The sequence below is a fragment of the Cyprinus carpio genome, chromosome A5 (genome assembly GCF_018340385.1).
Source record: "Cyprinus carpio isolate SPL01 chromosome A5, ASM1834038v1, whole genome shotgun sequence".
NCBI lineage: Eukaryota > Metazoa > Chordata > Actinopteri > Cypriniformes > Cyprinidae > Cyprinus > Cyprinus carpio.
The window spans coordinates 38,045,292-38,057,170 of NC_056576.1; the positions used below are offsets into that span (position 1 = coordinate 38,045,292).

Here is an 11,879-nt window from a genome sequence, read left to right on the forward strand (position 1 = left end):
TGGAATTCCAACATGCTAGTCATGCTAGCAGTGAATAGCTACATGCTAATAGTGATTAGCTAAGAGATAAATCAGGCTATGAACTCTATAAAAAGACCTAAGCAACTGAGGGCCGAGTTTTGCCACTGCAAGCACCACTCACATTTTCTTCAGGAAATGTACATTCTAGTTAGTGGTGCTTGCCGAAGGCAAAGCATCACTTGTACATTATCATACTATTATTAAGCATCTCTTATTCTTCTTATTATTATTCTTCCGTGCAAATTTCGGCGCGTAACTAGTCCCGCAGTTTTTGTCACAGACCCGCAAAAGAGGTGTCAAATCGTGCGGCCTATTCGGGAATGGTGTGCTATGACTTTTATAAGCGATCGGGCGTACGATGTTCGCACACACGGGCAAAATATCGCCCGAAAAATCGCATAGACAATGCATTGCGAGCCAACTTTGACGGATCGTAGCTCCGAGAGAGAATTTCGCAGAAACATGTGAATCACCACATTTTGGTGAGGCTATCAGGCTGTGCGAGAACATACCCCGCAGTGGGGTATAAGTTGTACCCCTGGGGCGCAAGAGCCCCCCAAAGTTGCCCCATAGACATATTATGGTGAGGGATCGCCCATGAAACAGCGCGTTTTTCCTACTATGGTACTTTACCTAGGAGTTTTGCATTGAACATAACTGTGGATCACAATGTCATAGAGACATGGGGGTGGGCTCATTTTAAGTCAGGCATCCAATCAGTCTGTCAGGTTCAATGTGAAGCAGTCAAGCTACGCCCTAGCAACCATTTAGGGCCCCTTAGTAACAAGCTCCATAGACTTCCATTGAAAAAGATCAAATTAATATCTTTGGAAAGGAGTTTCATAGAAACATGAGGGTGGGCTCGTTTGACTTGGGGCAGCAAACGACCAATCACGAATCACCTTCAAGACTTCATAGCCACGCCCTAGCAACCACTTAGAGCACCCTAGCAACCCAAAGAATAGAGGGATATCTTCAAATCTGAATATCATAAAGGCATGGGGGTTGGTTTATATCATTCATACTGGAAAGCAGCCATCATTCCCCAGCTGCCAAGCAACTCCCTAGCAACCAAACAGAGTACCCTAGCAACCGTTTTGCAAGACCTATCTCTCTGCATCAAAACATCGTAGAGATATGGGGGTTGGCTTATATTGTCAAGCATCCTTTGGAGTATCATCATTGGCAGCTGCAAGGCAACTCCCTAGCAACCAAACAGAGTGCCCTAGCAACCAGTTTGCAAGATCAATATCTCTTCATCAGAACAATGTACAGACATGGGGTTTGGCTTATACTATCAAGCAGCCTTTGGAGTATCGTCATTGGGAGCTGTCAGGCCACTCCCTAGCAACCAAACAGAGTACCCTAGCAACCGTTTTGCAAGACCTATATCTCTGTATCAGAACATCGTAAAGACATGGCGGTTGGCTCTTTTGACTCATGCTAGCAAACTGGAATTACAGCATGCTAGTCATGCTAGCAGTGAATAGCTACATGCTAATAGTGATTAGCTAAGAGATAAATCAGGCTATGAACTCTATAAAAAGACCTAAGCAACTGAGGGCCGAGTTTTGCCACTGCAAGCACCACTCACATTTTCTTCAGGAAATGTACATTCTAGTGTTACTATTACTATTCGCCCTGAAAAACTTTTGGCACGCTACTCCTCCTGGACTGTTTGTTGTAGACCCATGAATGAGGTGTCAAATCGTGCGGCTTATTGAGGAGAGGTGTGCTATGACTTTTCTAAGAAATCGGTTGTACGATATTCGTACAGCGGGTGACAAAAAAATGTGTGAAAATATCCCATAGACTTAACATTGGAAACATTATCTGACATCATATTTTTGGATCAGAAAGGCCTAGAGGCTTGGGAGTGGGCTTATTTGATTCGGCCTGTCAAGCAGTCCATAAGTACTGACATAACTACTTTATAGCCATGCCCTAGTAACCACTTTAAGCACCCTAGCAACTGTTTAAAAACATTTAAAAGCTGTATCTCAGCAAATCAACAATATAGAAACACTGGTTCTTGCTTTTTGGATTCAGGCTGGCAAATAGTCTTTAAATATCACCCCATAAACTATATAGCCACAACATAGCAACCATTTAGAGCACCTTAGCAACCATATAGCAATATAAACTACTTATATCTCGGCTCCACAACATCACACAGACATCATGGCTGGCTACAGTGCCGAGTTTTGCCACTGCAAGCACCACTCACATTTTCTTCAGGAAATGTACATTCTAGTTAGTGGTGCTTGCCGAAGGCAAAGCATCACTATTACTATGCTCACATACTTATTTACTTCTTCTTCTTAATACTTATTATTCTTCTTAAGGCAAAGCATCACTATTACTCTTCCATATTATTCCGTACAAATTTTGGCGGCGCGTAACTAGTCCCGCAGTTTTTGTCACAGACCCGCAAAAGAGGTGTCAAATCGTGCGGCCTATTCGGGAATGGTGTGCTATGACTTTTATAAGCGATCGGGCGTACGATGTTCGCCACACCGGGCGAAATATCGCCCGAAAAATCGCATAGACAATGCATTGCGGCCAACTTTGACGGATCATAGCTCCGAGACAGAATTTCGCAGAAACATGTGAATCACCTCATTTGGAGAGGCTATCAGGCTGTGCGAGAACATACCCCGCAGTGGGGTATAAGTTGTACCCCTGGGGCGCAAGAGCCCCCCAAAGTTGCCCAATAGACATACTATGGTGAGGGATCGCCCATGAAACAGCGCGTTTTTCCTACTATGGTACTTTACCTAGGAGTTTTTGCATTGAACATAACTCTGGATCACAATGTCATAGAGACATGGGGGTGGGCTCATTTTACTCAGGCAACCAATCAGTCTGTCAGGATCATTGTGAAGCTGTCAAGCCACGCCCTAGCAACCATTTAGGGCCTCTTAGTAACAAGCTCCATAGACTTCCATTGAAAAAGATCAAATAATATCTTTGGATAGAAGTGTCATAGAAACATGAGGGTGGGCTCGTATGACTCGGGGCAGCAATCGACCAATCATGACTCACCTTCAGGACTTCATAGCCACGCCCTAGCAACCATTTAGAGCTCCCTAGCAACCCAAAGCATAGAGGGATATATTCAAATCTGAATATCATAAAGGCATGGGGGTTGTTTTATATCATTCATACTGGCAAGCAGCGGATCATATCATCACTGGCAGCTGCCAATCCACTCCCTAGCAACCAAACAGAGTACCCTAGCAACCTTTTTGCAAGACCTATCTCTCTGCATCAAAACATCGTAGAGACATGGGGGTTGGCTTATATTGTCAAGCATCCTTTGGACTATCATCATTGGGAGCTGCCAGGCAACTCCATAGCAACCAAACAGAGTACCCTAGCAACCATTTTGCAAGACCTATATCTCTGCATCAAAACATCGTAGAGACATGGGGGTTGGCTTATATTGTCAAGCATCCTTTGGAGTATCATCAGTGGGAGCTGCCAGGCCACTCCCTAGCAACCAAACAGAGTTCCCTAGCAACCGTTTTGCAAGACCTATATCTCTGAATCAGAACATCGTACAGACATGGCGGTTGGCTCTTTTGACTCATGCTAGCAAACTGGAATTCTAACATGCTAGTCATGCTAGCAGTGAATAGCTACATGCTAATAGTGATTAGCTAAGAGATAAATCAGGCTATGAACTCTATAAAAAGAACTTAGCAACTGAGGGCCGAGTTTTGCCACTGCAAGCACCACTCACATTTTCTTCAGGAAATGTACATTCTAGTGTTACTATTACTATTCGCCCTGAAAAACTTTTGGCGCGCTACTCCTCCTGCACTTTTTGTCGTAGACCCATGAATGAGGTGTCAAATTGTGCGGCTTATTGAGGAGAGGTGTGCTATGACTTTTCTAAGCAATCGGATGTACGATATTCGTACAACGGGCAAAAAAATTGTGTGAAAATATCCCATAGACTTAACATTGGAAAAATTATCTGACATCATATCTTTGGATCAGAAAGACATAGAGGCTTGGGAGTGGGCTCTTTTGACTCGGCCTGTCAAGCAGTCCATAAGTACTGACATAACTACTTTATAGCCACTCCCTAGTAACCACTTTAAGCACCCTAGCAACTGTTTAACAACATTTAAAAGCTGTATCTCAGCAAAACAACAATATAGAAACACTGGTTTTTGCTTTTTGGATTCAGGTTGGCAAATATTCTTTAAATATCACCTCATAAACTATACAGCCACACCATAGCAACCATTTTCAGCACCCTAGCAACCATAGAGCAATATAAACTACTTATATCTCGGCTCCACAACATCACACAGACATCATGGGTGGCTACAGGGCCGAGTTTTGCCACTGCAAGCACCACTCACATTTTCTTCAGGAAATGTACATTCTAGTTAGTGGTGCTTGCCGAAGGCAAAGCAACACTATTACTATGCACCATACTTATTATTATTATTTTTATTCTTATTATTCTTCTTCTTCCGTACAAAACTTCGGCGCGTAACTAGTCCCGCAGTTTTTGTCACAGACCCGCAAAAGAGGTGTCAAATCGTGCGGCCTATTCGGGAATGGTGTGCTATGACTTTTATAAGCGATCGGGTGTACGATGTTCGTATATCGGGCGAAATATCGCCCGAAAAATCGCATAGACAATGCATTGCGGCCAACTTTGACGGATCGTAGCTCCGAGAGAGAATTTCGCAGAAACATTTGAATCACCACATTTGGAGAGGCTATCAGGCTGTGCGAGAACATACCCCACAGTGGGGTATAAGTTGTACCCCTGGGGCGCAAGAGCCCCCCAAAGTTGCCCCATAGACATACTATGGTGAGGGATCGCCCATGAAACAGCGCGTTTTTCCTACTATGGTACTTTTTACATAGGAGTTTTGCATTCAACATAACTCTGGATCACAATGTCATAGAGACATGGGGGTGGGCTCATTTTACTCAGGCAACCAATCAGTCTGTCAGGATCATTGTGAAGCAGTCAAGCCACGCCCTAGCAACCCATTTAGGGCCCCTTAGTAACAAGCTCCATAGACATCCATTGAAAAAGATCAAATTAATATCTTTGGATAGAAGTGTCATAGAAACATGAGGCTGGGCTCGTTTGACTCGGGGCAGCAAACGACCAATCACGAATAAACTTCAAGACTTCATAGCCACGCCCTAGCAACCATTTAGAGCACCCTAGCAACCCAAAGCATAGAGGGATATCTTCAAATCTGAATGTCATAAAGCCATAAGGGTTGGTTTATATCATTCATACTGGCAAGCAGCCTTTGGAGTATCTACATTGGCAGCTGTCAGGCCACTCCCTAGCAACCAAACAGAGTACCCTAGCAACCGTTTTTCAAGATCTATATCTCTGCATCAGAACATCGTACAGACATGGGGTTGGTTTATATTGGCAAGCAGCCTTTGAGTATCATCACTGGCAGCTGTCAGGCCACTCCCTAGCAACCAAACAGAGTACCCTAGCAACCGTATTTCAAGATCTATATCTCTGCATCAGAACATCGTACAGACATGGGTGTTGGTTTACATTGTCAAGCATCCTTTGGAGTATCATCATTGGGAGCTGCCTAGCCACTCCATAGCAACCAAACACAGTACCCTGGCAACCATTTAGTAAGTCTTATATCTTTGCAACAGACATTTGTATCGACATGGGACTTGGTTCTTTTGACCCATGCTAGTAAACATGAATTCCAACATGCTAGTAATGCTAGCAGTGAACAGCTACATGCTAATAGTGATTAGCTAAGAGATAAATCAGGCTAAGAACTCTATGAAACTATACAGTAATGATCTGTAACAACCAGCAAATGCATAGCAAACACCTCAGATGCCCTAGCAACCATCTTAGCAACTACCCACCGTACCCTAGCAACCTCATAGCAACACCCTAGCAACCACCCAAGTACCATAGAAACTGCAAAGCAACACCCTAGCAACCACCATAAGTACCATAGCAACAGCCCTAGCAACCATCCCATTTACCCTAGCAACCACCCCAATTACCCTAGCAACCACATAGCAACACCCTAGCAACCACCCGGATTACCCTAGCAACTGCCCTGGGTACCATAGCAACGACCCTAGTAAACATCATGGGGACCCTAGCAACCGCCCTAGCAACCACCCTGGGTACCTTAGCAACCACATAGCAACACCCTAGAAACCACCCTGATTACCCTGGAAACCACCCTGGGTACCCTAGCAACCGACCTAGCAACCACCCCGGGTACCTTAGCAGACACATAGCAACACCCTAGCAACCACCCTGATTACCCTAGAAACCGTCCTGGGCACCCTAGCAACCACCATAGCAACCACCCAGAGTACCATAGCAACTACCCAGTGTACCCTAGCAACCACACCGATTACCCTAGGAACCACCAGAGGGACCCTAGCAACTGCCCTAGCAACCAACCAGGGTACCCTAGCAACCACCCTGTTTACCCCAGCAACCACCCTGGGGACCCTAGCAACCACCCTAGCAACCATCCTGGGGACCCTAGCAACGGCCCTAGCAACCATCCTGGGTACCATAGCAACCGCCTAGCAACCACCCAGAACATCCTAGCAACCGCCTAGCAACACCTTAGTAACCACCCCAAGTACCTTAGCAACTGCCTAGCAACTGCCTGGGGACCCTAGCAACCACCCTGGGTACCCTAGCAACGGCCCTAGCAACCATACTTGGGACCCTGGCAACCGTCCTAGCAACCACCCCAAGTAACCTAGCAACCACATAGCAACACCCTAGCAACCACCCTGGTTACCCTAGTAACGGCGCTAGCAAACATCCTGGGGACCCTAGAAACCATCCTAGTAACCACCCCAAGTAACCTAGCAACCACATAGCAACACCCTAGCAACCACCCCAAATACCCTAGCAACCGCATAGCAGCACCCTAGCAATGGCCTTGGGAAGCCTAGCAACACGTAGCAATCACCCTGGGTTCCATAGCAACCATCCTGAGTACCCTAGCAACCACACAACAACACCCTAGCAACCACCCCAAGTACACTAGCAACCACCCTGGGTACCTTAGCAAGCACATAGCATGTTATAAAACATGATAAAAACACCATAGTAACCATCTATGGTAACTAGCAAGTACCTATCACCACCCTATAAATCTACTAAAACACCATAGCAGCCACCCACAGCACAAGCAGCACAATAGCAACCACCAATAATGCCCTAGTAACTGTATAGCAACTACCAGAATACAATCACAACCCCCTATCAGCACCATAGTAACCACCTAGCAACCACTGAGATCACCCTAGCAACTGCCTAACAATCACATAGAGTACCCTAGCAACAACATGGTAACCGTTCAGCAACTACCCAGATTACACTAGCAACTGACTAACAGCACACTAGCAATAAGCTACCAATCACCCATAAAAACCACACCGAAACACTTAGCAGCAAAGATACAACTTATTCTACAGCATCACTGAGCAGCGTGTGTGGCAGTGGGGAGAAGGATGGAAGCTTAACAAGATAAGAAAGTTTATCAGCAACATAATAGACCAGTGCATGAATTAAATTTGTTAACTTATTATGATGAGGACATGATGGGGTTAATTTATTGGACAAGGGAAATTATATGTTAAAAATATATACTGTGGCATGTTATTACTATATAAAATCTTAAAGAAATCTACAAAAACCTAAAAAAAAAAAAAACCTTCCTTCTTAGTGATGTGTATATATTATATTTTATGTGTGTATCATTGCATTGCATATGTATATCATTATATTACATCAATGTATATCCATCAAACCATATTTTAAAGTTCCTTGGTTTTGTCTCCATTAGAGTTGGTTATTTAATATTTAAATATTTAACATTTAAAGAATTTAATATTTCTGGTTGTAATGATTCTTGTTCCTTAAAATTATATATATATATATATATATATATATATATATATATATATATATATATATTTTAATGGCTATAACAATTTGAAAGTATTGATTGAAAGTGTTAATTATTAAAGAATTCTATTATATGACTCATGGTGATCTTAAAAACATAGACAGACATATTTAATTTAACTGTGTTTAACTCTTAAACATGTGGAACGTTTCATTTATCTTTCATTTTTAATAATAAGGCTTGGTGCACACATTCCAAAAAAAAAAAAAAAAAAAAAAAAACAACTGTCTCCATGGGCGCTCTCTCCCATATATGGATAGAAGAGTAACGCTGCATGACTATTGGCTGCGCAGCTGGACTTCGCCGTGCTGATTGGCTGATCAATACTGTGATAGCGCGAGACCAAAGGCAGATGTTCCAGAAATCTCCCTGAGGTGAGTAGCAGTGGTTTACTTTTCTGACGTCTGCCTTTAATAATGAATTTTAAGAAATAAAATATGTTGCCCAAGTGGTTTATACGATTGTTGCTTGAAGTTTGTGAATGCGTTAGCTAATTATGAATATTAGCGCAATATTGCATAAACAAGAGTGTATTTTTTAAAGGTATTATAGCAGAGGTTAGTCATTGACGTTAGGCCGCTGGAGATCGATGGTATCTTTTCCTACTTGAATGTGCTTTTTGGACAGTATTTCCTAATAGTAAAGAAATACATTTGTTTGGGATGGCTGTGAGGCATTAGAAATCCGTGAGGCCTGATTAATGCTGCGTGTTGGGCTTGATTAATGCACGTATTTTCTGCTGTTCCAAAAACGTCTATATAGTGTTTTTTCACTGATCCACGAGGTAAAAATGGACAGAGCTCTGAAACTATACACAGACCGCCGTGTCTGACACGCTAGTGATGGCGAATCCGGTCAGATCCACACACGGAGCCCGTGTGAGGTGATATTAACGGGACTTATCCGTTTAGTCTCGGTCGCGGGTGCGGGCGGCTTCCCGCTTTGAGCGTGAATTATGTTTTATTTATTTTTTTTTTTTTGTTTCGTTGTTTTATTTGTTTTTTGTGCTTTTATTTCATTGTTTTTATTGTCTATTTAAGAATTACGTTTGTTTGAGATGACCGAGGCAGCAGAAATCCGTGAGGCCTGATTAATGCTGCGTGTTGAGAGTATTTTCTGCTGTTCCATAAAGCTCTATATAGTGTTTTTTCACTTATCCACGAGGTAAAAATAGACAGAGCTCTGAAACTACACACAGACCGCCGCGTCTGACACGCTAGTGATGGCGAATCGGGTCAGATTCACTCACGGAGTCAGTGTGAGGTAACGTTAGATATTAACGGGACTTATCCGTTTCGTCGCGGTTGCGGGCGGTTCCCGCTTTGAGCGTAAATGAGCGCGAAATCTTTTTTTTTTTTTTTTTTTTTTTTTTTTTTTTTGCCACAGAAAATGTTAGATGCGGTGTCAGCTACACTTTTATGTACTTTTTTCATAATTTATGATCGGAATATAATTAGAGTACTTTATAATGGTGATGTTTAATGGTTGTAAGTCAGCAGGTTGAAGTGGGAACTTTAAAGGGTTAGTTCAGCCAAAAATGAAAATTATGTCATTAATGACTCACCCTCATGTCGTTCCAAACCCGTAAGACCTCCGTTCATCTTCGGAACACAGTTTAAGATATTTTAAATTTAGTCCGAGAGCTTTCTGTCCCTCCATTGAAAATGTACGGTATACTGTCCACGTCCAGAAAGGTAATAAAAACATCATCAGAGTAGTCCATGTGACATCAGAGGGTCCGTTAGAATTTGTTGAAGCATCGAATATACATTTTGGTCCAAAAATAACAAAAATTACGACTTTATTCAGGATTTTCTTCTCTTCCGGGTCTGTTGTGATTGCGTTCACAACGTTGCTGAGGTACGATGCTGCTGATGTGTTTTCTGGTCAGCCCAATAACAAAGATAACACGCCAGCAGCGTCGTACGTCAGCGGCGTCACTGCAGTGTTGTGAACGCGCTCACAACAGACACGGAAGAGAAGAAAACGCTGAATAAAGAAATAATTTAAAATACTAAATCTAAAATATCTTAAACTGTGTTCCGAAGATGAACGGAGGTCTTACGGGTTTGGAACGACATGAGGGTGAGTCATTAATGACATAATTTTAATTTTTGGCTGAACTAACCCTTTAAGTTTGAATCGTGGACGATTTGTGCTAACAATTTATTTATTCATTCAATTATTTTGATTAACGTTAATGAATGCGTCAGGGAGGAGAGACGGTGTTTAAAGCTTAAATATGATCTGTTCATGTGCACCGAGTGCACAGGAAGAGCAAGCTGAAGTTGTATTTTGTTTGTCGGTGACCAATGCTGCATCCATTTGATGAGAAACAGTGGTATTGTAATATCATTACAATTTAAAATAAGCTGTAATAATAATTGACAATAATACTGTTTTTATGGAATTTATCAGCTTTGGTGAGTATAAAAGACTTTTTGAAAAAAAAAAAAAAATGAAATTAAATAAAATAAAACTATCTTTTTAGCCTCCAGCATGTAATTTGTTGTAGTTGCCTTAATGTTGGTAATTATTGCTCTGGTTTCCTCTGTTTTGTGTAGATATGGTTGACATCCACATGTTATATCTCTGATCTAATGTGTTTTCTGTGTCCTGATATATTTGTCATATGCCTATTAATATCTTTGATTGTAAGTGTATTTAAAGATTTACCATAAACATGTATTTGGACATAGACAGCATATTTAATGTTTACATTAAGAATAAAATTCGTTTTTTTTTTTCTGGTTTAAGTCATGAGGGGTATATTGAAAGTCATGGACCTGTGTTTTGTTGTTATCAGCTGTCTCTGTTGTGTGCTGTCAAGCATAAATTTATTCATTTTTTGTTTTTGTTCTTTTCTTTGTTTAGATTGATCATTGAGCTTTATCTCCTGAGCAATTCTTAAGGTTTGTTTGCATTTTCTGGTTACAACCAGAAGTAGTACCAGTAGTACATTTAAAGGTGCACTATGCAGGATTAAAAAAATGTGAAATCTTGTAAATCAGAGAAGTTGTAGCTTACAGGTTCAACAGATTTTAACGAGTTATGTCTGACATTTTTCTTTTTCTTTTCAGATCACAGCATTACGAGCACTACAGACTCTCCACTGCACAATATCCAGTAAGTGTTTTAATTTATTTTATTTTTTATGTGAATAAAACATTAATAGGTGACAAAGCAATATTAATGAGATACTACTGAGTCAGTGATGCACTATAGCACTTCAGAACCTGTGACTAGCATGTGGTGTTTTGTGAAATTCACTGGGGAATGTTGTAGCCCTCAATGATTTTCCTTGCTTGTAATTTTTCACATGAAGTCAATGAGAGACTAATGAAATGATATTCACTTGGTGGGGGAACATTCCTTTTAAGTTGATGTATGTTATAGAAAAAGTTTTTCCCTCCTGGAAGACAGAACCAGTTTATGTTATAGTCATGGGCTGCATTCAAAGTTGCATACTCTCTGAGTAGATACTTCTTATAAGTAATAATTAAAAAATAGTCTAATATGTGTGGTATGTATGCAGATGTACTACATTTGTCATGTTATCACTGTCATGTGAGCTACAGAATCAGTTATAATGCAATTCACAATTTTGTTACTGTGGGCTCATGGGTTAGACTAAACTAAAGAATCTCAATAGAAGTGGTAGGTCATCCAAGTACTTTTCATCTACTGCTTTTCACCCTACCATATAGTAGAGAAGTATACAAGTTCTGATAATGCCCTAGACCTTTAAAACCATATAAGAACATAATTTGTTGAACAACCAATCAGAAAAAAAATATATATATATTGAAAATCTGAATGTATTGAAAAACATTTATGGATGCCTTTGCATATAATTTTTTTTTATTATTAAATGTTAATATT

General features: G+C 41.2%; 1 long non-coding RNA gene across 1 annotated transcript; it reads left to right on the forward strand.

Annotated features, from left to right (window-relative positions):
- The first annotated feature begins 8,184 nt into the window (after positions 1 to 8,184).
- Positions 8,185 to 11,123, forward strand: LOC109087184. Its single transcript, XR_006160140.1, has 3 exons — positions 8,185 to 8,371; positions 10,872 to 10,909; positions 11,085 to 11,123. It is a non-coding gene; the product is annotated as an uncharacterized LOC109087184 (long non-coding RNA).
- Positions 11,124 to 11,879: the final 756 nt, after the last annotated feature.